This window comes from Hemitrygon akajei, chromosome 29, assembly GCF_048418815.1.
Source record: "Hemitrygon akajei chromosome 29, sHemAka1.3, whole genome shotgun sequence".
Classification (NCBI taxonomy): Eukaryota; Metazoa; Chordata; class Chondrichthyes; order Myliobatiformes; family Dasyatidae; genus Hemitrygon; species Hemitrygon akajei.
In genome coordinates, this window is record NC_133152.1 from 40,845,916 (window position 1) to 40,873,228 (window position 27,313).

The 27,313-nt window shown below is 40.3% G+C and overlaps 1 protein-coding gene across 2 annotated transcripts in view; it reads right to left on the reverse strand.

Annotated features, from left to right (window-relative positions):
• Nucleotides 1-27,313, reverse strand: part of pex14 (peroxisomal biogenesis factor 14) — a 344,557-nt gene that overhangs the window by 92,021 nt on the left and 225,223 nt on the right. The window lies entirely within an intron of this gene.

A 27,313-nucleotide genomic window follows, 5' to 3' on the forward strand; every position in this document is an offset into this window, starting at 1 on the left:
GTCTAGTTCCAATCTCCCACTTTTTTCCCATATCCCTTGATACCCTGACTAATCAGATACCTGTCAATCTCCTCCTTAAAAACCTTCAATGATTGGGCCTCCACAGCTGTATGTGGCAACGAATTCCATAAATCCACGACCCTCTGGCTAAAAAAATTTCTCCTCATCTCTGCTTTAAATGGGTACTCTCTAATTCTAAGACTGTGACCTTTTGTCCTGTACTCACCCAGGATGATCAAAGGTCTTGGCCTGAAACGTCAACTGTTTGTTCCCCTCCATAGATGCTGCCTGACCTGCTGAGATCTTCCAGCATTTCGTATGCCTTAGAGCATAGAGCATAGAAGAGTACAGCACATTCAGCCCACTATATTGTCTTACTCCAATTTATTTTGTTCTATTTTCACACATTTTAATAACAAATTAAATCAATTGAAATAACTTCATAGGAATTATCAGCAACATTTTTAAGATGTTCAGTTTGGCCATGACCGACCTTCATAATAAAGAAGGAACAAGTTACTACCATCCACTGAACAACTTATCATACCCCCCAACCATTGGAAACATCTTCTAGAGGTGGTGCAGAAAGAAGGCAGCATGCATCATTAAAGACCTTCACTATCCAGGACATGCCCTGTTTGCATTAGTACTGTTGGGTAAGAGATATAGGAGCCTATAGACTGACTCTATAGTTTAAGAAAAACCTCTTCTCAGCTCTCAGATTTCTGACTGGTCCATGAACACTACTTTCTTCAGTCAAAGTTCATTCTTTGCACTATTTTTGTGCCTTTGTATTTTACAGTAATTTTGTAATCATTTATGGAGAACGTGTGGAGCAGGTTAAGACCTACAAGTATCTGGGAGTACAGTTAGACGAGAAGCTTGACTGGACTGCCAACACAGATGCCTTGTGCAGGAAGGCACAGAGTCGACTGTACTTCCTAAGAAGGTTGGCGTCATTCAATGTCTGCAGTGAGATGCTGAAGATGTTCTATAGGTCAGTTGTGGAGAGCGCCCTCTTCTTTGTGGTGGCATGTTGGGGAGGAAGCATTAAGAAGAGGGACGCCTCACGTCTTAATAAGCTGGTAAGGAAGGCGGGCTCTGTCGTGGGCAAAGGACTGGAGAGTTTAACATCGGTAGCTGAGCGAAGGGCGCTGAGTAGGCTACGGTCAATTATGGATAACTCTGAACATCCTCTACATAGCACCATCCAGAGACAGAGAAGCAGTTTCAGTGACAGGTTACTATCAATGCAATGCTCCTCAGACAGGATGAAGAGGTCAATACTCCCCAATGCCATTAGGCTTTACAATTCTACCTCCAGGACTTAAGAACTTTTTAAAAGCTATTAATGCTTTTTGAGACGGTGATTTAGATGCATATCATATTTTTTTACTGAGTTAAGTATTGTATGTAATTAGTTTTGCTACAGCAAGTGTATGGGACATTGGAAAAAAGTTGAATTTCCCCATGGGGATGAATAAAGTATCTATCTATCTATCTAATGCTTTGCACTATACTGCTGCTACAAAACCACACACTTCTTGACATACAGTTGTCAGAGATAAATTCTGATTTTGAATGGGTTTCAAGGAGTGGGGTTCAGGGAGAAAAGTGGTGTAGGAGGAGTTCAGAGGGCAATGGGTAAAAAGCATGGTAACTTAGTGGAAGTGCACAAGAGTGGACAAAAGGGGCAGCACTGTAGCGTAGTGGTTAGCACAATGCTTTACAGTCCCAATGACAGGTTTAATTCCCACCGCTACTTGTAAAGAATTTGTACGTCCTCCCCGTGACTGCATGGGTTTCCTCCATGTGCTCTGGTTTCCTCCCACAGTCCAAAGATGTACCAGTTGGTAGGTTAACTAGTCAGTGTACATTGTCCTGTCATTAGGCCAGGGTTAAATCGGTGAGTTGCTCTGCAGCGTGGCTCAAAGGGCTGGAAGGGCCTAGTCTGCTTTGTATCTCAATAAGTAAAATAAACAAATAAAGAATGAATGAGAGAGTACTTTAAAGGGACAATACACCACATCAAAGAAACAGCACTGTAGCAATAGGAGGGCTCGACAATGGGTAGTTAAAAACTGCCCAACACATCACTGGCATCAGCCTACCTGCCATCAAGGTATGGATACAGAAAGGTGACAAACAAAAGGCCAGCAATCTCTTGAAGGAACATACCTACCCTGCTCATGGACCGTTTCTCTCACTCCCATCAGTTTTTGGGTAGTCATTTATGAATTCCATTTGGGCAAATTTTATTTTATTTTTATTTATTTCAATTAGAGATATAGAGCGAAGTAGCCCTTCTGGCTCTTTGAACTGCACTGCCCAGCAACTTCTGACAACCCCAATTTAACCCCACCCTCATCACAGAACAATTTACAATGACCAATCGACCTACCTGGTACATCTTTGGACTGTGGGAGGAAACCAGAGGTCCCGGAGAAAAACCACGCATTCCACAGGAAGGCTGTACAGAGACTCCTTACAGAGGACACTGAGAATGAACCTTGAATTCCAATGTCCTAAAATGCAATAATGCTGCGCTAACCACTACACTACCATGGTGCTTGTACCAAAGTTTGGGTATTTCTGATATCCAAACAGCCAGAAAGTGGGGAGGTTGCCTGTACTTGCATTTTTGTGTTAGGTATTGTAAAGGATTAGCATGTCGAAGGCACAGAGCAATTAACTAAATGAGATATGCAGATGACAGCAAACACTAGAGCAGAATTAAAAGTTGGTTTATTATTGCAACATGTACCAAGATACAGTGAAAGCTTTTGTTTGAACGCCATCAAGACAGATCATTCATTATGTCGAAGTGACCTCACAGAAGTGTTTAAAATTATGAGAAGTATAGATAAGGTGCATGGTAACAGTACTTTTTCCCCAGGAGAGGGGAGTCCAAAACTATGGGGCGTGGGCTTAGAGTGAGAGGGAATGATTTAAAAGGGAAGGGACCTAAGGGGCAATTTTTTTCCACACAGAGGGTGGTGAGCATATGGAACGGGCTGCCAGAGGAAGTCATTGAAGCACGTACAATGGTGTCATTTAGGAAGCACCTGGATGGGTACATGGAGCAGCATGGCTTAGGGAAATGGGCTGAACATAGGAAACTGGGACAAGCTGGGTGGTCACCGAGGTCGGCATGGACAGGTTGGGCTGAAGGGCCTGTACCTGTGCTGCATAGTTCTGTGAATATCTGATCCATTCATCTTGCATGTTGCAACCATTTATGTACTGTGCAAAGGTCTAAGCAGCTTAGGGTGCTTAAGACTTTTGTACAGTACTGTATTTCTCAATGTGGAGCGGTGAGCGAGTTTGTAATTCTGGTGGGAGCAAAGGATATTGAAGATGGTGAGGATGGAGTGTTGTAAGAAAGGTGTGGGGCAGGTGGCAGAGAAGGAGTGCCTGGGGTGGGGAGGTGGCATGGGTGCAGATGCCCTGAGACACCAGGCAAAGTCATTTGGTTCCAAACAATCGGCTATCGATCATTTCAGAATGTCTCTCTGGTGTTTCCTTCTCTTTCCCCTTCCACTCTCAGTCCAAAATAGAGACCCATGTCAGAATCAGGTTTATCATCACTCACATATGTCACAAAATATGTCTGTTTTTTGTGGCAGTAACACAATGCAATACATAAAATTACTACTGTACTGTGGAAAAATTCTTAGGCTCCCTAGCTATATATATGTACCCAAGACTTTAGCACAGTACTGTATATGTTTTTTAAAAAATATTAATTTTCATCAAGCCACTAATCAACTGACAGCCAAAGAGCAATATTTCAAACATGCAAAGACTAAATAGATATGCACATTGTTAAATATTAATTCTTGAACTAGTTTAAGCAATTCAATCATATAGCGAGTTAACATTTCTATGAGATACAGATTAACTTCTTTACTTTTTTAGTTATTTATAACTCATTCCAAAAAGAAAATCCAGTAGCTGGTCAACTGCAAGTACATTCAGTGGCCAATTTTTAGATACCGCATCTACCTAAAGTGGCCAATGAGTGTATATTATACCAGAAAAGAATACTTCAAGACCTCCCATAAAGTTTTTATCTCACTACTTTTTTATTTCTATTTTGCACTACTTATTTAACTATTTTAAAACATTTTTATATAAATAAAAAAATAAAATTACGCCAATTCATGTTTTTTCTGTTATGTACTGTTGCTGCAAAGACAACAAATTTCATGACATATGCCAGCGATATTAAATCTGATTCTGAGAGCTTAGCAGTTTGTAATAAATTTCTTTCTGGGCACAAGGAGAACCGCTTCCACTTATGTTTTCTTACTGATTTTACTTAATTAATCAAAAAGATAAAAACATTAATGAAATCCAGTGTACAGTGCCGAAATAGAACACATGATAGTGTTTATTTTTTGACATGGAAATTAAATTATTTAAATTAATAAAACTTATTGTGTCATGATAATGTACAAGTTTCCAAGTTTCCTAAAAGAAATATACAAATTTTAAATAAATTAAAAATTAAAGTGAACTCAATAGTTAAATTAAATAAGTAGTGCAAAAATAGAAAAAATATATAGATGGATAGTGTTTGTGGGTTCAATGTCCATTCAGAAATCAGGTGGCAAAGGGGAAGAAACTGTTCCTGAATCGTTGAGTGTATGCCTTCAGGCTTCTGTAACTCCTTCCTGATGGTAGCAATACTGCTTGTAGATCACTATTTAACAAAAGCACTTTAATTTCTTTTAATATTATTATATTTATTTAAAATGTGTATACTCAGTGGCCACTTTATTAGATACAGCTTTCAATCTGATGTGGTTTTCTGCTGTTGCTGTAGACTAACCACTACAAGGTTCGATGTGTTGTGCATTCAGAGATACTCTTCTGCACACCACTGTTATAACATGTGGTTACCTGGGTTACTGTCACCTTCCTGTTAGCTTGAATCAGTCTTTCAATTCCTCTTTGGTTTTTTCATTTTCGCCCGCTGAACAGCTGCTTACTGGATGTTTTATTTGTTTTTCTACACCATGCTCTATAACTTCTTGACTGTTGTGCGTGGAAGTGCCAGGCGATCAGCAGTTTCTGGGATACTCACCACCCCATCCAACACCAGCAATCATTCTACAGTCAAAGTCTCTTAGATCACATTCCCTCCCCATTCTGATGTTTGGTCTCAACAACAACTGAACCCCTTGACCATGTCTGCATGCTGTTATACATTGAGATGCTGCCACTTGATTGGCTGATTAGATATTTGTATTAACAAGCAGGCACACCTAATAAAGGGGCCACTGAGTGTTTGTAAAGAGAACAAATTATTACAGGCTGCTGTTACACTGCAAGGTTTGCGCCCATAATCTGGCCTCTTTCCAAGGAAGTAATATCTCCTTGAAGAGAAGCAGTATCATTGTACCTCAATCCAGTCAGAAGCAAATTCCTTTTGTTATCCATAAACAAAAGAGGTTCTACGGATGCTGGAAAACTTGAGCAACACACACACACATAAGTGCTGGAGAAACTCAGCAGGTCAGACAGCATTTATGGAGTATATGTCTCATGCTGAGACCCTTCATCAGAACTGGAAAGGAAGAGGAAAGAACTTGATCAAATTAGCATTCTTCCTCTTCTTTCACCTGGTATTATTTTATTTATTTATTTGGAGATACAGCACCCAACAGGCTCTTCCAGCCCAAAGGGCCTCAGTCAATTTTCTAGTACTAGCATAGTCACAGGACTATTTACAATGACCAATTAACTTACTAACGGGTACATCTTTGGACTGTGGGGGGAAACAGAATCACCCAGTGCAAGTCCACGCACTTCATGGGGAGAATTTACAAACTCCTTTCTGACAGCACCAGAAATGAACTCTGAACCTCCTCGAGCTGTAGTAGTGTCGCACTAATTGCTAATGCTACCATGGCGCCCATGGGGAATTGGCGAAGGCTCAGAGCAAAGGTCAGGAAATTTCCCAGTCCTGAAGATGGGTCTCAACCTGAAACATCAACTGTTCACTCTTTTTCATAGACACTGCCTGACCTCCAGCATTGGGTGTGCACTAATTAAGAAATTTGCTTCCTTGAACTTTGTAAGAGAATTAAATATTAGATAAATCCAATATTAATACTGCATACAGATGCAATCATCACCCTTTTCTTCAAAATTTCTACCAGTTTATTAACTCATCTTGACTCTTTTGGGGAGCATTTATTAATATCCAAGCAGCTTAAGTACAAAAGAATGACCAACTATTCCTGTGTTTCCAGCATACAAATGAAGAGAGAATTTGTTGAGGTCTTGTGAGATGTATCATTTGGTTTGGGCATGGAACTTCCAAGGTGTACTGATGGATTCCAGGCTTTTGTTATTCAATTATAAAGATGCCGACATGCTGTATCATTCAGCATTAAACTCAATACTGATTAAATATATTTTTGTACTTCAAGTATTAATAACCATGCAAAATACAGTGTCCAAATTATTCTCACTTTATAGCAGGTCATCATGAAACCATTTGTCTACTATTGATGTTGTCCTCACCCGCATTTCCTCCATTCCCTGTACATCTCTGCTCACCCGTCTTCCTGCCGTTGTAGTAGCGAGAGTCCCTCTTGTCCTTACCTACCACCCCATCAGCCTCTGCATCCAACACATTATCCTCCACAGCTTTTGCCATCTCCACAGGAATTCTACCTCTAAACATATCTTTACCCCTCTCCGCTCTCCACTTTCCGCAGGGATCACTCCCTCCACGATTTCTTGTCCATTCACCCATTACCACTCCCAGGCACTTATCCCTGCAATGCCCCAAGTGCTACACCTGCCTGTTCACCACCTCCCTCACTTCCTTTCAGGGCCCCAAACAGTCCCTCCAGGTGAGGCAACACTTCACCTGCAAATCTGCCAGGGTCATCTATTGCGTCTGGTGCTCCCCATCTACATTGGTGAGACCCGACAAAAATTGTTAGAAGTACAAACATTTAGAAAATGACCATGTTGGTAAAAATGTAGAAATTCTGCACAGATTTCAATAGGAAGATCCTCTTGATAAAGAACCTAGAGCACGTCTGTTGTTTTAACAGATCAAACACTGACTTCAAAACCCATGAGTTTACAACAAAATCGAGTTGATTTGCATGTAGTGAACCAAGTGCCACCATTTGAAATGAAAACTGATTCGAATTTTATAAGTAGATAAAGTACCAATGTGATTGATAACGCTATATTTTGCATAATCTTCTGGACTGTCACTATACAATTGATTCAATAGGTGGCATTTACCCTTACATCAACAGTAAACCTGTTACTGATAGAATAATTACTTCAGTTCATGGACAATTCCAGGATGCATTACTGCCAATCAAAACTGGCATGTATACTTTTAATGGGGCTTCCTTATTAAGAATAACTGTTTGGAGTGTTTTGCTCGCCATGGGAGGTGTTCAGTTAAGCGGCTTCTACCCTATAACTGCCAAAATTATTTTCTGTAGGTTTCTAATTAGTAACACAAAGGAAATTAGAGAAAAAGGGTGAAACAACAGAGTGTTTCTTCATTTGCATCATTCGATGATCAACTGGAGAATTTTAACCCCATTGTATGTGTTTTTTATTCCAGTAGAAAGTTCTCCAGGGGTTAACACGGCACGGTAAGCATCCTCCAACAGTGGGCTATTACGTTAATTATGTTTTATGATTATCATAATATAACTACTTTCTTGATTAGAACCTGCAGCTTACAAAAAATCATAAATATTCATAATCATAAAGAGCTTGCATTGAGACTCTGAAAACTCCAAGTTATAAATTCACATACTCAAAGGCAAAAGTAGCATGGACTCCAAAGTAGTAACAAAATTTTAGCCTGTAATCATTTTGATATCAAATGATAGCGGCCTAAACCTAGATCCTTCAATCCTTAGGATTATTTGAATTAGACTTAGTTTGAGACAAATATTGCACACATCGTAAACCCAAGAGATTCTGCAGATGGTGAAAATCCAAAGCAACACACACCCACATATACACACAAAATGCTGGAGGAGCTCAACAAATCAGTCAGCATCTATAGAAACGAATGAACAGTCGATATTTTGGGGCAGAGACCCTTCATCAGGACTGGAAAGGAAGGGGGAAGCAGCCAGAATAAGAAGGTAGGGGGAGGGGAAGGAATACAAGCTGGAAGGTGATAGGTGAAGCCAAGTGGATGGGGAAGGGAGGGGGAATGAAGTAAGAAGCTAGGAGGTTTTAGGTGGGAAAAGTAAAGGCTGGAGAGGAAGGAATCTGATCTTAAGATATATTTCATTGCAGAGTTGGTTCATGTTGACCTAGAAATTTGCACTCAAGGTATTAATCAACAAACACACTGTTTCCTGATGCTGCTTCTATTTCAGGTGACTAAAACTAAGTAGGATTCTATTGAAACATCTGCTTGATGATATTATCTTTTGCAGTTCACAATCTAAACAATCCATCCAGATACACTATCAATACTCTGTATCCCTACTGTGCTGGCTGTAGTATTATACCAATCAACAGATTTATGTATCGGCTGTTCCTCCATCATTGCTTTAAACTCCTGCTTTCTGTCTCCCAAGCCTGCTCCTCTCTCTACTTGGAAAGTCTCATTAGAACATTTGTCAGTAAATTTAATCTATAAGGCAAATTTAGATCACTCAGACAGTTGCTTTAACATGAGATCCCCGTTTGCTGTTTGTCTATATTGGGAGCTAGAACTCTGAATGCTAATGAAGGCTTCTAATACCTTCCTCAGAAATACAGACTGGCCAGGCTGGAGATCTGTTCCCCCCCCCCCCCCCCACAAAAAAGGAAATAATTAATAAATTACAAAAGTAATATAAAAAATTTGGTCCACATAAGTTAGTTGCAAATTTGAATTGCTCTAATTTTAATACATTCAAATCTACCTCTGTCTTAAACTATATCATTTTAATCACAATTTGAGGAAAATTAAAGCATACTGTACCCGCTTCTATACTTTTATTAGATGTGGCATTTCAAATCTTCCTCCACCACAGTCTGCAAAGTTAATTGGAAGCATTAGCCCACCTTCAATCCATCAGAAGAACCTTGGACATTGGTACCATGTCTCAGCCAAATCACACATCTCAACAAATTGTCTCTTCATTTCAAGTTCATTACCATCTGACTGTATGTATATACAACCAAACAAAACAACAGTCCTTCGAACAATGGTGCACCCACAAAATATGCATCTTACACACCACATAAAATAAAATATTACTATAAAATATTATTCGAAATGCATGTGCACAGCACAGGTAAATAGCAAACTGCTCGCCGTCTAAGTGAAGAGACCTCAGTGGTGTCAGAGGATTCACTAGTCTCTCAGCCAGAGGAAAGAAGCTGTTACTCAGTCTGGCAGTCCTAGTCCTAATGCTCCTGTATCTCCTTCTTGATGGTAGTGGATCAAATATTTTGCGGACTATGTGGTAGGGCCACTCATCAACAATGCTTTGGGCCTTTCATCTACAATGCTCCAGGTAGCTATCAGAAATGATGGTGGGGGTGGGGGGTGGAATGGAGATCCTGGTGATCCTCTCAGTGATTTTTACCGTCCTTTGTAGGATCTTGCAGCTTTTGTAGCACAATGATTCAGCCGGACAGGCCACTCTTGGTGGTGCTCTAGCAGACAACAAGGAACTTGGTGCTCTTCACTCTCTCCACGAAGAGCCATTATATGTAATGAAGAGTGGTCAACCCGCGCCTTCCTAAGTCCAGTCATCTCTTTTGTCTTGTCTACGTTCAGACTCAGGTTATTGTTCTTACACCATTTGACAAACCTCTCTACCTCCTCTTCCGTATGCCAACTTATCTTTGTTGCCGATGAGGCCAACATGAGGCATCTCTTCACTTGTATCATCAGCAAACTTGATGATGCAGTTTGAGCTGGATCTGGCAGCGCAATTGTGAGTCTGCTCACTGTGATGGAGCTTGTGACGTTGCTGCCAACTTGGAATGACTGGTCTCTTTACATCAAGAAGTCCAAGATCCAATTACAGAGGGGAGTGCTGAGTCCCAACAAGGGCAGTTTACACACCATACACACTGATGGATGATTGTATGAAATGCAGAGCTGAATGGTGCGTAAGGCATTGCTTTTGAGGTAGAACAGGATGGAGTGGATGGCCAAGGCTATGGCATCATTACTAGACCAGTTTGCATGCTAGGCGAACTGAATGCTAGGAGCTTAAGGGTTTCTTGGTCACTGTTTCCAACTCAAACCGCTTAGACATTAGTAAATGCTCCCCTAAAAGATTCAAGATGAGACAACAAACTGGTAGAAGTTTTGAAGAAACAAGAGCAAGATTTATCTAATATTTAATGCTATTAGAAAGTTCAGGTAAGAAAATTTCCTGACCTCTGCCCTGAGACTGGCAAGTTCCCCTCGAATAACGTCAGGTGAAAGAATAGGAAGGTTGTCAATTTCGTCTCAGGTTTGTGTAAGTAAGGAATGGCACAAAAAGCTTTCACAGAGTTGTACAATGCCTTTGGGATAGACCTGGTCCCTTTGAGGATTCAGTGGCTTTAATGGGGTCCATGGTAGCGTAACAGTTAGTGTGGGGCGTTCCAGAGTTTGGAGTTCAATTCTGGTACTGTTCTGCAAGGAGTCTCCATGGAATGTGTGGATTTTCTCAGGGTCCTCTGATCTAAAGACATACAGGGTAGGTTAATTGGTCATTGTAAATTATCCTGTGAGTAGGTTAGGGTTAATCAGTGGTTGCTGGGGTGGTGCAGTTTGAAGGGCCAGAAGGGCATCCTTTATGTTGTATTGCTAAATAAATAAATTAAAGACACTGAAGCAATGATTTACTAGACTGATACCAGGGGTTGTCTTAAGAGGATAGATTGAGAAGAATGGGATATATTTTCTGAAATTTAGAAGGATGGGAGAAGAATGTTGCTGAAACATACAAGATCCAAAATGGATTGGACCAGGATAGATACTGTATGGATCTTTTCCTGCATGGGTGGAATTATCTCAAGGTAAGGGGCTAGCCACATTGGGATTGATGTGGATTTCTCTCACAGTGAACTGTGAACTTTTACAATTCTCTAGTATCTATGAATATTCCTTTCAGTCAAGGATAATACAGATTTTTGAACCAAAGGCGAATCATGGATAATGGAGGTGAGGGTAGGAATACACATGAAAGTGGAATATAAAGAACAGATCACACAGGCAGGTCCAAGGATTTTACATCCCACTACATTCTTTTCTCCTTTTTCTTGTTATATTCTCTGCTGAAGGCAATAGAAATGAAGCCACCAACCCACTTCATTGTGTAGACTTCTTCCTAACTGAGGGCCCAAAGATAATTCTGCCCACAAAGAATAATGCCATGGCTGACCTCAGGCTATTGGCTAAGAATTATAAACAAGCCATCTTCTTCCTTTCCAGTGAAAATCACACAAAGGTAGCCTTCCCTTTCATTGGCAGCCAGAATGGCCCAATCAGTGAAGGTGTAACAAAACTCCAACTACAATGAGGCTGCTGCTGACACCAGGCTCACTGTGGGTGTCTGTGCAAGCACAGCCCACATCCTACGTGACCATAAGATCTTAAGATCGGGGAGCAGAATTAAGTCATTTGGCCCATCAATGGCTCCGCTATTCGACTGTGGTTGATTTATTTTCACTCTCAATCCTATTCTCCTGCTTTCTCCCTGTAATCTGTGACAACCTCACTAACCAAAAACCTGTCAACCTCTGCCGTAAATGTCATCAATGATTTGGTCTCCACAGCCATCTGTGGCAATGAATTTCACAGATCATGCCCCTCATCTCTGTTCTGAAGGAACACCCTTCCATTCCGAGGCTGTGCCTTCTGGTCCTTATCTCGCCCACTAATATAAACATCCTCTCTACATTCAGTCCAGGTAAGCCTTTCAATATTCAATTAGTTTCAATAAGATCCCCCTTCATTCTTTTAAACTCCAGCAAGTACAGGCTCAGAGCCATCAAACGCTCCTCATACATTAACTCCTTCATTACCGATATCATTCTTGTAAACCTCGTCTGAAACCTCTTGGATGGCAGCACATCCTTTCTTAGATATGGGTCAAAAGTTACTCACAATACTCCAGACGTGGGCTGACCAATGGCTTTATAAAGCCTCAGCATTAGATCCTTGCTTTTCTGTACATTTTAGTCCTCTTCAAATGAATGCTAAAACTGACTGCAATAAGATATTGGGCAAAATTGGGTAAATTAGTTCAGAAATAATAGCACATTTACATCCAATCAAATAAATTGGCACCCCCAGCAAAAGACCACCCGTGGCAATCACAGGGATTGGTTATAATGACTCAGTTTATGAATTATACCAATTAAGATAAAAATTAAATTGGTTTTGAATCGCAAGTATTTTACAACTGCATTTTGACATTTCTAAATTAGGACCCATTCTTTCAGCAGAATAACATCTATCGACAAGCTATGCACAGAGCTTGTAAATAATCACATGCCAGAAAGTAATAGTGTGTAATAAATTATAGCCACAAATAATCAAGAGCTCTTCATCAATTTTATTTTCAATTCATGCAAACTTTTCTTTTTTTTCTGGAGTAATTACAGGATAGAATCCTTTACTGCATCTTTCATGCAGTGTAACTGAAATAATAAAAACTTCCCTTCCCAAAAAAGTAGCAACAGAAGCAGTCACTTCACCTCCTGCCTGAGGAATCTCTTACTATTGGGCAGTAAAAATATTAACATCTGCTACATCACTACCTGTCTGACGTTTACACTTTTCACTATCAGCCATTTAAAATCTTGTTTAAAGCAACCTGCTGAATGAAATAGAATCACGATGCATCCTCCCTGCCTCCAACAGAGATGTATCGATCCTCTCCTCTCTGGATATTTCTACATTGCTCTTGTATGCCTCCTAGTTGCCAGTTCTACGTTAGCATTGGTAAGTGTGAGAGTTTAGGCTTCACAAGAACCAAGAAGTTGGCTAAATGAAGAAAAATTATTTTCTTGCAATCAGAATTATGTTCACTATCACTGGCAGGTTGTGAAATTTGTAGTTTTACAGCATCAGTACAGTACAATACTTAAAAAGTGCTATGTTACAATAAGAAATATTAAAAATAATTAATAACTAGTACAAAGAGAGAGCAAAATAGTGAAGTAGTGTTCAAGGACCATTCAGAAATCTGATGGCAGAGAAGCTGTTCCTAAAACATTGAGTGTGTGTCTTCAGGCTCTTGTACCACCTTCCTGATGGACTCATTCCTCCACCTGTACACTTACACACACAAAGACCGGGCCTCCAATCCTCAGGCAGGCCAAATGAATAGAATTTCAGGAATTCATACTGTACACTACATCTAAAATCTTATCTTAACGCCATCCTTCAATAGATCTGTGTAGCAAGTAGAAATGAAGTAAATGTCAGGGTCCTCATTTTGAAATCAACAACCACACACCATCATGGGAGTACCATCTTTATTGTTCACTCATCAAGCACAAGGCATTAATAATACAAAGACAACATAGGTTTCTAGTTCACCAACGTTTTCACATCTCTTCCTATCAATTTGTACAAAACATTTAGATTTAATTATCTAAGTACATTGAAACATTCAGTAAAAAGCAAAGTTTGCATTAACACCCACCACAGTCTGAGGACGTACTGCAAATGTTGCCACACATTCTGGCGTCAACGAAGTAAGCCCACAATGTTCAGCAAAACAACACGCGGCCAACATACAATAAGCAAAAACAACTAAACAAAACAAATCCTTTTCCCATCCCCCAACCCCTCCCTTCCCACCCTCTCTCTTAGCTGGGCTCCAACACCAGGGCAGGCCAAATTCCAAACTGTCAATATTGGAAAATTAACTAAATTTTCCAATATTAATTAAATTCAGTTAACAGTATCAAAATGTTAACAATATCAAAAACTAACATTTTTCCATAAACAAATTCACTCTATCTTGTGAGTTTGCCTACTGAGGTTATAGAACACCACAGCTCAGAAGCAGGCATCTAGCCTGTGCCAAACCATTAACCTGATTGTTAGACTGTGCAGAATATTCACCTGAGAAGCTCACTATTGCCTTAAGGCGAAAACTGTGCTTTAGAGTCACAGACTTATACAGCATGGACATAGGCTCTTCAATGCAAATACTCCATGCTATTCTAAACTAGACCTATTGGCCACATTTGGTCCATATCCCTCTAAGTCTTTCCTATTCAAGTATCTGCTCAAGTACCTAGTGTTAGGATGTAGTCAGGAGTTATGGTATATTACAAATATTAATTTCAACAGCAACCAGTCTTTTGAACTGAATATGGGTTAGGTGTCTGGAGTATGGTGTGCAGATCTAGGTGTTTGAAAATTATATGTATGAGGGGTGATTGATAAGTTTGTGGCCTAAGGTAGAAGGAATCAATCTTAGAAAACCTAGCACATTTATTTTTCAACACAGTCCCGTCCTACATGTACACACTTAGTCCAGTGGTCGTGGAGCATACATATCCCTTCTTTGTAGAAGTGGTCCACAGCAGGGGTGATTGATAAGTCTGTGGCCTAAGGCAGAAGGAGATGAGTTATTAACTTCAAACTTTCTGCATTATCACTCAAAGAGTTGAACTGCACGTGCACGTAATGACAGCATCTTGAACCTCCAGATGGTCTGTGGCAGGGGTGATTGACAAGTTCGTGGCCTAAGGTAGAATGAGTTATACAGCTCTCGTTACATGCAGATGCAGCAACTCTTTGACTGAAAATGCAGAAAGTTTGAAGTTAATAACTCACCTCCTTCTACCTTAGGCCACGAACTTATCAATCACCCCTGCCGTGGACCACTTCTGGAGGTTCAAGTTGCTGACTTCTACAAAGAAGGGATCCATATGCTCCACGACCGCTGGACTAAGTGTGTAAATATAGGGAAAATAAATGTGCTTGGTTTTCTAAAATTGACTCCTTCTACTGTAGGCCATGAATTTATCAATCACCCTTCATAATTCAAAGGAAGCATTGTAACTATAGAATTGCCCTGCTGTTACCTTTGATCTTTAGCATCTAAAAATGTCATGTAATTTTGGATCTAAGAATGTGTCCAGTATGATGTCTGCTTGTTTTACTGAATAAAGATTTCTATATCCACCAGCTTCTGTATCTCCTGGTGACTTTATTCATAATCACAACACTTTGCTGTTATTGTACCTGATTCATCCATGACCTCTGGCAGCTCAGATATATTGACCACTCTCTAGGTGAAAAAGCTCAGGATCCTATCAAATCCTTATAAGATCCCTTTCTTCCTCCTACATTCCAATGAAAAAGTCCCAATCTCCTCAACTCTCCCCATTACTCAGTGCCTTGAATCCTGGCAAGACGGTCATAAATCTCCTCTGCATTCTTTGCAGCTTAATGGCATATTTCATATAACAGGATGACAAAAATTGAACACAATATTCCAAAGGCAACCTCATCAACATCTTGTACAGCTACAGCACAACATCTCAACGTTACACACTCAAAATGCTGGAGAAATTCAGCAGCTCAGGCAGTATCTATGGAAATGAATAAACAATCGATGTTTCAGGTCAAGACCCTTCTTCAGAACTGAAGAGGAAGGGGGAAGAAGCCAAAATAAAAAGGTTGGGGAGGAGGGGAAGGAAAATCCCTAGAAAGTGATATGTCTATGAAGGTTCTCAGTCATCCGAGTCATTGTATATCAAGCAGTAATTACCGTAGATTCCGGACTACAGAGCGCACCTGATTAAAAGCCGCTGGCTCTAATTTTAGAAATAAAATCAATTTTTTACTTGTAAAGGCCGCACCGGATTTTAGGCCGCACTGGATTTTCGGCCGCAGGTGTCCCACGTTGTAATATGAGATATTTACACAGAAAGATATTACACGTGAGGATTTTTTAACTTTTAATTAAATCCATATGGTAACAAAAACAAATACATATTGCAAATGCTTTTTTTCGAACTGTGCCCGTAACGCGGCTACTTTTAAATATACGTTGCGTATACTTCTTTACTGAACAACATTCCAATATCTCCTAACGACTGGTAAAAAATATATATACTGCAGCCTACCAGGAAAAGTTATTGATCGCCTTTAACTTAAAAGCAGCGTTTTCGCTCCGCCGCTTGACCCCCGCCGTCCCGTTTATCGCAAACGGCATTTAAAAGCAGCGTTTCGCTCGGGTCTAATGCCCCCTCCTTCCCGTTTATCGCAAACCGGTATCCCACAAGACGCGGCGAAACCGGGTGTGACGTCATAGCATCCCGCGATGTAGTACAGAAAACAAATATAGTTAAAACTCTTCTAACTTTAACTAGAAAATGAATTACTACGCGAAAATATTATAAACTAAATAACTGCCATAAAGGCAGCACAATGCTTTTCTTCGAGTGTTTTCCATGTTGATGAGGGTGAGTACAAATGACTGATTTACAATAATTTAATTGTGAAAGTGCGCTTGATTTATCGTACAATTTCATTGGACCTCTGTGAACTACTCATCAATTTTATTGGTCTACTGTTACGAGGCAAAATGTTTACGAGGCGGCATGAAAAAAAACCATGTATTAGCCGCTCCGGATTAAAGGCCGCAGAGTTCAAAGCTGTTCAAAATGTGGGAAAAAAGTAGCGGCTTAAAATCCGGAATCTACGGTAATCAAGACAATTGGATTTGCTGTGTTGTCTAGAAGACATTTCGCCACTCATTCGAGAGGCTTCTTCAGTTTTAATCACAAACAAGAGAAAATCTGAAGATGCTGAAAATCTAAACAACGCACACAAAATGCTGGAGGAACTCAAAAGGCCAGGCAGCATCTATAGAAAAAAGTCCAGTCGACGTTTCAAGCCGAGACCCTTCCTCTGTCCTGCCAAAGGGTCTCGGCCTGAAACATCGACTGTACTTTTTTCCATAGATGCTGCCTGGCTTGCTGAGTTCCTCCAGCATTTTTGTGTGTGTTGTTCAGTTCTAATCCATGGTGTGTTGTTTTCCGGCTTAAAGGAGTTGTTTAAAGGAGTAGCTATCACATGAGTCATAGAGGTAACGAGAGGGTCATTAGTCTTATCTTGGAGGTGTTAACTGTTGTCAAGATGGTGATAGGTGAAGCCAGGTGGGTCGAAAGAAAAAGGGCTGGAGAAGAAGGAACCTCCTTATAAATCAAGTGTCCTGGTGAAGGGTCTTAGCCCAAAATGTTGACTGTTTACTCTTTTCCACAGAAGCTGCCTGATCTGCTGAGTTCCTCCAGCATTTTGTGTCTGTTGCTTTGGATTTCCAGCATCTGCAGACCTCCTCATGCTTGTGATACTTAATAAAGAGGCAACTGGGTGTATGCCTTTCACTATTCTATCCAACAGGATGAACACTGTTTGGTTGCTTGAGTTTGCTACAGTCTTTTTTTAAAACTTCGAAGCAATGTTTTTTTGATGCCTCAATTATGGTAAATGGACTCTTTGTCCATATCCATTAGCTCAATACCCTACGCCACCACAATAACATCTCCTTTCACTTTTGCAGATGATAAGTGGGGCTTCAGCCAACCTGACGACACTCCAAGCCTTCGCTGGGTGATGTTGCGATGCCTGTAATTGCTCAGTTCCTTTTACCACTGCCTGGGCACATATCCAAAGCCTACTTAAAATCTGTTTTTTTTTCTCATTGAGCAGATTTCTTTGAGAATGCACATCTTGGATTCCACAATCAGCTCACCCTCACAACACCCCCTGCAAACTTACACCACATGAGGAGTGTTTAGGAGTCCATTAAAGTCTGCAATAAAGTCTACAACTACTTCTTCTGGATGCCGATCAAACTATTAAATTTTGGACCACTTAAATATAGCACTGCAAAGGAGTGCCACTTTACGGTTACACTCCACACCTCATACCTACATGGATCCAAACCCCATACCGACATACACTGACACAGTCATTGGCCTACCGTGTTTCTGTGTGCCCTGCTGCTACCTAGAAGAGTTCCTCTTACCAAGAGTCACTTTGTCGCTTTATCATTCCTGTCAGAGTTACCTTCTGTACAGTTACCTAGCATTACTTTATGTACAGTACAATCAGTCTATATCTTATGCATATATGGCCACACTCAATAGTCACTTGTACAGTGTGTTTCATTGGATCATTTTTATGTTTATACTTATTGTGTTTTTTTATACTGTGTCAGATCCGGAGTAACAATCATTTTGTTCTCCTTTACACTCGTGCACTGATGCAACTGAATCTTGAAGTGCTGACTTTGCTCACTAACTGATTCTGCAGACTTTTCAAATGTCTTATCTGCTAATATCACAGCAATAGGCCCTTTGGCCCACCTCTTCCATGTTGACTATGATGCTATCAATATTAATCCCACCTGCCTGCATTAGGCCCACATCTCCATACACCGTTCCTATCTCACCTACCGAAATGCCTTTTACACATTGCAACTGTATCTGCCTCTGGAAGCTCATTCCAGATAAACCACCAGCCTCAGAGTGAGAAACGTACCATTCAGAAACCATTGAGCACATCTACATGAAATGTTGCCATAGAAAAGCAGCATCCGTCATCAAAGATCCTCACCACCCAGGCCATGCTCTTTTCTCACTGCTGCCATCACGTAGAAGGTATAAAGTGCTTCAGGACTCACACCACCAGGTTCAAGGACAATTACTACCCGTCAACCATCAGGCTCTTGAACAAAAGGGAATAGCTCCACTCTCTACTTCTGGTGTTTCCACAACCGATGGTCTCACTTTAAAGACTCTTTATCTTGTTATTTCATGCTTGTTATTTATTTATATTTGCTTTTATACAATTTGTTGTCTATTATCCTGTTTACAGTTACTGATTTGCTAAGTATGCCTGCAGAAAAAGAATGTATTTCACCATTGTATATGGTAATATGTATGTACTCTGATAATAAATTTTACTTTGAACATTTCTTCCCTCCCTCTCACCTTAAACCTGTGCTCTCTAGACTATCCTGCCTGAGAAAAGGACTTCGACTATCTATCCAATCCATCCTCCTCATATTATAACATCCACAGCTTCTGACATTCCATTGAGAATAAACTCAACCCATGCAACCTCTTCTTATAATTACAATGAAAAATTCCAGGGAATATGCAGTAATTCTCTGCTGAAGACTGAAGAGTAGCTTTACTTGTCACATCTACATCCAAACATGCAGTGAAATGTGCCGTGTACCAAATCAAATCAGCGAGGATTGTTTTGGGGGCAAATGTTGCCATACTTCCGGCACCCACCTTATTAGCCCTCACCCATACATCTTTGGAATGTGGGAGGAAACTGGAGCACCCTGAGGTCACAGGGAGAACGTGCAAACATCTTATAGATAGAGGTGGAAATCGAACCCAAACTGTGACTGCTGTAAAGGAATTACAATAACTACTACACCACTGTATCTACGTCCACCACATCCTTTCTATAATGCGGTGACCAGAACTATACACAATACTCCAAATGCGGTCTAATCAAAGTCTTACACAGTTGAAACATGATGTTTCAGCTCTTCCATTCAATGCCTTGAACTATAAAGGCAAGAATACCAAATGTAGATATACACCTGTGCCATCACTTTCAGAGACCTTAGGAACATTGATGTACAGAAACACCTTGTGGTGATCTCTCTGTATCTCCATGCTACTAAAGTCCTTTCCATTTACTCTCTATGTTTTACCAGAATTTGACTTCCTTAAGTGTATTACCTCACACTTATCTGGCTTAAATACCTTTCATCACTGTTCCGCCTACATAGCAGCTCATGTAACGTTTTACAGCACCAGCAATTCGGTTTCAATTCCCACCGCTGAAGTTTCTACGTTCTTCTGTAACTGCATGGTTTTCCACTGGGTACTCCAGCTTCTCGCCAATATTCCAAAGGTATGTGGGTTAGTAGCTTAACTGGTCACCGTGGGAGCAATTGGCCAGAAGATTCAAGATGTCATTTCCAGTACACAAGTGAAAAGAACAACAAAATAATTGTACTCCAGATCTGATGCAGCACAAAAAAAACCACAATGAGATAAAGAAAACAATAATACAAATATATAAGATAGCTTATATACATTGATTGTATGCCTCTCAGGAAATCATAAAGTAGTGATGGTTGGGGGTGTGGAGGGGTGTGTTAGTGGGTGGAGCTGCTGATCGGTCTTGCTGCTTGGTGAGAATAACTGTTTTTGAGCCTGGTTGTCTTGGCGGATATATATCCTTGATGGCAGGTAGGCTGCTGCCAGTGATGCATTGGGCATTCTTGACTATCCGTTGTAGAGCTTTCCTGTCCACTACAGTACCATTTCTGTACCATGCAGTGATGCAGCTTGTTAGGATGATCTCTACTGCACAGCCTTCATCCATCGTGGAACTGAATTTAGGAGCTGAGAGGTAATGTTGCAGCTATATAGGACCCTGGTCAGACCCCACTTGGAGTACTGTGCTCAGTTCTGGTTGCTTCACTACAGGAAGGACGTGGAAGCCATAGAAAGGGTGCAGAGGAGATTTACAAGGATGTTGCCTGGATTGGAAAACATGCCTTATGAGAATAGGTTGAGTGAACTCAGCCTTTTCTCTTTGGAGTGACGGAGGATGAGAGGTGACCTGATAGAGGTGTATGAGATGATGAGAGGCATTCAGCGTGTGGATAGTCAGAGGCTTTCTCCCAGGGCTGAAATGGTTGCCACAAGAGGACACAGGTTTAAGGTGCTGTGGAGTAGGGACAGAGGAGATCTCAGGGGTAAGTTTTTTACTCAGGGTGGTGAGTGCGTGGAATGGGCTGCCTGCAACGGTGGTGGAGGTGGATACAATAGGGTCTTTTAAGAGACTTTTGGATAGGTACATGGAGCCCTTAGAAAAATAGAGGGCTATAGATAAGCCTAGTAATTTCTAAGGTAGGGACATGTTCGGCACAACTTTGTGTGCTGTAGGTTTTCTAAGTTTCTATGTTACATCCGTAGAAAGGTGTCTTACCATAAGATCATAAAACATAGGAACAGAATTAGGCCACTCGACCCATCAAGTCTGCTCCACTATGTCATCATGGTTGATTTATTACCCTTTCAACTTCATTCTCCAACCTTCTCCCCCTAACCTTTGACACCCTGACTAACCATGAACCTATCAACCTCTGCTTTAAATATACTCAATGACTTGGCCTCCACAGATGTCCATGGCAATGAATTTCACAGATTCATTACCCTCTGGCTAAAGAAATTCCTTCTCATCTCTGTTGTAAATAGCCGATCCTCTATTCTGTGGCTGTGCCCTCTGGCCTTAGATTCACCCACTATAGGAAATATCATCTCCACATCCACTCTGTCTAATAGATTTCAATGAGATCCTCCCTCATTTTTCTAAACTAAAGCGAGTACAGGGCCAGAGCTATCAAACACTCCCAGAATAATTCTCCAGACCTTCTCCAATTCCAGCACATCTTTTCTTATTTAAGGGGTCCAAAACTACTCACAGTATGCCAAGTGCGGTCTGACCAATGCACTATAAAGCCTTGGCATTACATCTTGCTCTTATATTCTAGTCTTCTTGAAATCAATACTAACATTGCATTAAACTTCTTTACCACAGACGGAACCGGCAAGTTAACCTTTAGGGAATCCTGCACAAGGACTCCTAAGTCCCTTTGCACCTTGGATTTTTAAATTTTCTCCCTATTTAGTAAATAGTCCAATTCCTTCTACCAAACTGCATGACCATACACTTCCCTACACTATATTCTACCGGTCACTTTTTTACCCATTCTCCCAATCTGCTTCCTCCTGCAGACTTCATACTTCCTCAACATTACTTGCCCTTCCACTTATCTTTGTAGCATCTGCAAACTTGGCCACAAAGTCAATCTTGTTACCCAAATGATTAACATGTAAGATGAAAAGAAGCGGTCCGTATACCGACCCTTGCGGAACACCATTGAATAGACCCTCTTTATTCCAACTCTTTGTCTCCTGCCAGTCAGCCAATATTCTATCCATGGTATCTTTCCTGTAATACCATGCAATCTTATTATCTTTTTAAGCAGCCTGATGTGCTGCTTAAATGCCCTCTGAAAGACCAAGTAAACAACATCCACAGACTCTCTTTTGTCTATTCCTCATAGAATTCCAACAGATTTATCAGGCAAGATTTCCCATTAAGGAAATCATGCTCATGTCGACCAGCTTTATCATGAAACTCCAAGTACTCCAAAACTTCATCCTTAATAATAGACTCTAATATCTTCCCAACCACTGAAGTCAGGCTAACTAGCCTATAATCCTGGCGAAGGGTCTCAGCCCGAAACGTCGACAGTGCTTCTTCCTATAGATGCTGCCTGGCCTGCTGTGTTCCACCAGCATTTTATGTGTTGTTAGCCTATAATTTCCTTTCTTTTGCTTCCCTCCCTTCTTAAAGAGTGGAAAGGCATTTGCAATTTCCAGTCCTCTGGAACGATTCCAGAACCTAGTGATTCTTGAAAGATTATTACTAATACCTCCTCAATCTCTTCAGCTACCTGACATTCTTGAATTTCTGCATACTGCTCATACTTTTCGCAGCAAAGACTGATGCAAAATACTTATTAAGTTCTGCCATTTCTTTGTCGCTCATTACTACCTCTCCAGCATAATTTTCCAGTGGTCCAACATCCTCTTTTACTCTTTATATATCTAAAAAAGAAACTTTTGGTACCCTCTTTGGTATTTTTAGCTGGTGTTCTTTCATATTTCATCTTTTCACTCCTTATGTGTTTTTTTAGTCACTTTTTGTTGGTTTTCAAAAGCTTTCCAATTCTCTAACTTCCCACTAATTACTGTGTTGTAATTCTAAATAAAGTAAGTATCCAGAGCTGGTAGAAATCTGATAATAATGGAAGCAGTTTAGCAACATAAATGGATGCTGAATGGATACCAGCAATGCAGCAGTGATAATTTTTGCAGTGCATTTCATGGACCTCTCAATGAAACTGTTTGGGTCAAATAGCAAGACATTTTCTGCTACAGACCACAGGGTTAATGCTAGTGAAAGCTTCCTAACAGATACCATCAGTCTCGGCTGGAATTAACCACTCCACAGGTGTGAGGAGAGTTTATTAACCCGTCATAAAATTAATAAAAGAAAGTTATATTTGCATAGCTATTAAGAGCATTCAAAAATAAAACAATTCTATTTTCTTTCACTCTTTTTGCACTATGTATTTAATATTTATCTATTTCTTATTGTAATTCATACATTTTTTTTATTCTGCATTGCAATGTACTGCTACTGCAAAACAACATATTTCACGACATATGCCAGTGGTATTAAACCCGGGTCTGAAAACTGTAAAACTCAAACAGAATAGAACCAGACTACAGCGCACAGTGAGGACTGCCGAGCGCATTATTGGAGCCTCCCTGCCCTCTATTGTGGACCTGTATTCTTCCAGGTTGAAGAAGAGGGCGGGGAACATCATAAAGGACTCCTCCCATCTTGCGCACGGACTGTTTGATCTGCTTCCGTCTGGTAGGCACTTCAGATCCCTCCAGACTAAGACTAATAGGCACTGGAGAAGTTTTTTCCCTACTGCGGTCACTTTGCTGAACAGTTAACTGCCGGTTAACTGTCGGCTAACTATTACTTGGATTGCACTACCTGTATGTATAATCTATATTTTTATTTATATTTATCATTATTATTGTTATGAGCAGAGAGACAACATCTGCCGGAAGTAAATTCCTTGTATGTGCATAGGTACTTGGCGATTAAAGTCTGATTCTGATTCTGAATTGCCGACAAGAATAAAAAAAAAAGCTATTTTCTGTCTGTCAGATTTCAGGCTGGATGGATGACAGTTAGTAATTGCAGATAATGAACCAATTTAACAGATATCTGCTGAAACAAAGAATTCATTATTTAATGAATTAGAAACAGCTTGGCATTTTTTAACAAAAATATTTTGACCAATGATGATATACCTCTAGTAAAATGTCATAGCTGCAGACAAGCTTTGACTGGTACAGAACCATGTGTCTACCTAGATCAAACAATTGTTACAAATCAACAAATTAATATTATTTATTTTATTTGGAATTGCAGGGCAGAACAGGTCATTTTGGCCCAACAAGTTGCATGATCCAGCAACCTACCTATTTATCACCAGCCTAATCGCGGAACAATTCCTTAAGGTTGTCATAGCTGGGGGGGGGTTAAACAATTGTTACAAATCAGACTCAGAATCACAAAACAACTTACAATGACTTATTAACCTACCAATCGTTATGTCTTTGGACTGTGGGAGGAAACCAAAGCAGCCACATGGTCACGAAAAGAACACACAGACTCCTTACAGATGGCATTGGAAATGAACTCCAAACTCCAAATCCCCAGTTGAACTATAATAACATTTTGGTTCAACTGACAGCAATCTTGTCTCAGGGTCTGAGGCTGTGAATTCAAAATTTTCCTCTAAGGTTACAAAGTGAGTTTGAGGCATTGTCATTCAGATATGATATTAAGTTATACTGAAAGTGGGGAGTGGGCAGGAGGGGCTGATTCTCTTGGTAAGGCTCATCTGCGATGGTGGGGAACAGAGAGATTCAACACTTTGGGGGCAAACGCTGGCAGACTGTCGATCTGCAAGTGGAGCCAGTGGCTTGAGGAAAGTCAGAATCTTATTTAGTATCACTGGCATATGTTGTGAAATTTGTTTTGCATCAAGTTGTGTTGGGGGCAAGGCTGGACCAGCCAGGGTCTTATTGAATGGCAGGGCAGGCCAGAGTGGTAAGTGACCAGTTCCTGGTGTCTGTGTATCATTCATAGTCCAGTTTGTCTTAACTAACATTTTATCCTCATTTACCGTGACAAAAAAAGATAAAATCACATTTCTTTTAATCTCATTTGTTTGCTGATTGCAAAACTGACTGCCTAATTTATCTAAAACTGAGGCAATTTTAACATAAATAGATGGTTATGCAGAAGTCATAAATGGTTATACTAAACTTCCATATTATCACACAAGAATCAGGAATTGGCCACAAAGTCTATTAAACCTATTCCATCACCAAGAAAATTATAGACAATCTGATCTTTGGCCTTCATTCTATTTTCCAAGTTCCATTTCCAAAAACTGTTCTCCTACAGTGTAAAAAATTCTGAAGATTCACCCATCTCAGAGAAGAAACTCTTCCTCTTCTCTAAGTCAAAGTAAATTTATTATCGAAGTGTGTATACATTACCATATACTACCCTAGAATCATTTTCTAACAGGAATTTACAGGAAAATAAGGAAATTATTCCTCTCTTCAAAGTCCAAGTAAAATTTAATATCAAAGTGCGTATACATTACCATACACTACCGAGATTAATTTTCTTGCAGAATTTGCAGAAAAATAAATAGAGTTAATGAAAAAGCTATACATAAATAAAGACTGACATCAACTAATGTATAAAAGAAAACAAATTGTGTAATAAAAGAATAAATAATACCGAGAACATGCGTTGTGAAGAGTACTTGAAAGTGAGTTTTTAGGTTGTGGAATCAGTTCAGTGTTATGGTGAAGTTATCTACGCCAGCTCAGGATCTGATAATAGAGGGGTAATAACTACGTATTTCTAGTGTGGGAATAAGGCTCCTGCACCTCTTGCCCAAAGGTAGTAGTGAGAAGAGAGCATGTCTGGATGGTGGGGGTGCTTGATTTCTTGTGACAGTGCTTCTTGTAGATGTGCTCAATGGACTGGGCTGCATCCATCACTTGCTATAGACTTTTCCATTCCTAGACATTGGTGTCTTATTTTGAGATTGTGCTTCCACCCACCAAGTCTAGACTCTTTCACCAGGGGAAATATCCTCATAATATCAATCTATCCTTTCATAATCTTACATGGTTCAATGAGATAATGTTTCACAAGGTGTTTCATAGCCCAAACTTCCTTCATTGGTGTAGTCACATCACATACCCATCTTAAACTGAGGAAAGCTGAACGAAAAAAAGCTGAAAAAAACTGAAAGAAACTGGATATCCTTACAAAATATATTATTCAGATTGTCCCAATGAGGTACATTTGGAAACATGGTCACTTTGTAAAGAAAGAAATGCAGCATTACACTAAATAAACAGGCAAGGAAAATTAAGACTCTACCAGTCAGCCCCTTGTTGACTCCCCTGTCATTCAATAAGATTTTGGAGTAATTTCACCTTGGTGTTATCTTCCTGTATGGCACCCCCACATTACATAATGTGTATGAACCCACGTTACTCAGTTCCAAAATATCTTTCTATTTCTGTCTCAGATATACTCAATGACCGACTCTCTACAGGTTACTGGATCAAAAATTCCATAGATTCCCTACCCTTAGGTTAAGAAATTTGTTCTAAACATAAAGATTAGCTTTATTTGTCACAAGTACATTGAAACATACAGTGAGATGCACCATTGCATCAAAGCAAATGGGTGAGAATTGTGCTATGCAGCCTCCAAGCGTCACTATGCTTTCAGTGCCAAAATGGTATGCCCAGTGCCTACTAACCCTAAGGCTTTGGAATCAGGAAGGGGACTGGAGCATTTGGAGCTCTCAGGAGTATATACAAACTCTTCACCTCACTCCCAAATGGCCAATCACTTATTTCGAGACTGATCTACAGTTCAATTTCCCAGGTTATCCTTGTATCCTCCCTATCGAACTCTAAGAATTTTGTATGGCTTGATGAAAACTCTTCTCATTCTCCTACGCTCCAGGGAGAGAGAATATACACTCAGGAGCCACTTTATTAGATACAGGAGTGGAACCCGGTATGATCACCTGCTGTTGTAGCCCATCTGCTTCAAGGTTCAATGTGTTCTGCATTCCGAGACACTCTTCTGCACACCAGTACTGTAACGTGTGGTTATTGGAGTTACTGTCACCTTCCTGTCAGCTTGAACCAGTCTGGCCATTCTCCTATTAACAAGTTGTTTTCACTCACAGAGCTGCCACTCATTGGATGTTTTTTTTTTGTTTTTCGCACCATTCTCTGTAAACTTTAGACACTGTTGTGTGTGAAATTCCCAGGAGATCAGCTGTTTCTGAGATACTCAAACCACAATTATTCCACGGTCTCAGTCATTTAGATCACATTTCTTTCTCATTCTGATGTTTGGTCTGAAGAATAACTGAACCTCTTGACCAGGTCTACATGCTTTGCTGCCATATGATTGGCTAATAATGTATTTGCATTAATGAGAAGGTGTACATGTGTACCTGATAAAGTGGCCACTGAGAGTAGATTTAGTATGCTGCGTTTCTCCTCATAGGACATGCCCCCACTCCTG